The 204-nt window shown below is 40.7% G+C and overlaps 1 protein-coding gene across 1 annotated transcript in view; it reads left to right on the top strand.

Moving 5' to 3' along the window:
• Nucleotides 1–204, top strand: part of dpysl2a (dihydropyrimidinase like 2a) — a gene marked incomplete in the record, with an annotated part of 33,677 nt that overhangs the window by 9,039 nt on the left and 24,434 nt on the right.

The raw sequence follows: 204 nt of genomic DNA, 5'->3' as shown, positions 1-204 counted from the left end.
CATATCCAGAATAATGTTCTGAGTCAGGAATACATGTTTATCACAGGAAACAAGGAAAGGACGCTGATTTCAGGTAGAAAACATGTAACTTGGACCATTTTACTTCTTGTAAAAATTAGAAATAGGTCATTTTGACCCGAATACCAAACAAGGGTTAAAAGTGGAGCTGCTGCAGGGATTACAACGGCGCAGATGTGCGTGCCG

Source organism: Etheostoma spectabile, unplaced genomic scaffold, assembly GCF_008692095.1.
Source record: "Etheostoma spectabile isolate EspeVRDwgs_2016 unplaced genomic scaffold, UIUC_Espe_1.0 scaffold431, whole genome shotgun sequence".
NCBI classification, from domain to species: Eukaryota; Metazoa; Chordata; class Actinopteri; order Perciformes; family Percidae; genus Etheostoma; species Etheostoma spectabile.
This window is presented reverse-complemented; position numbering and strand designations above follow the sequence as displayed.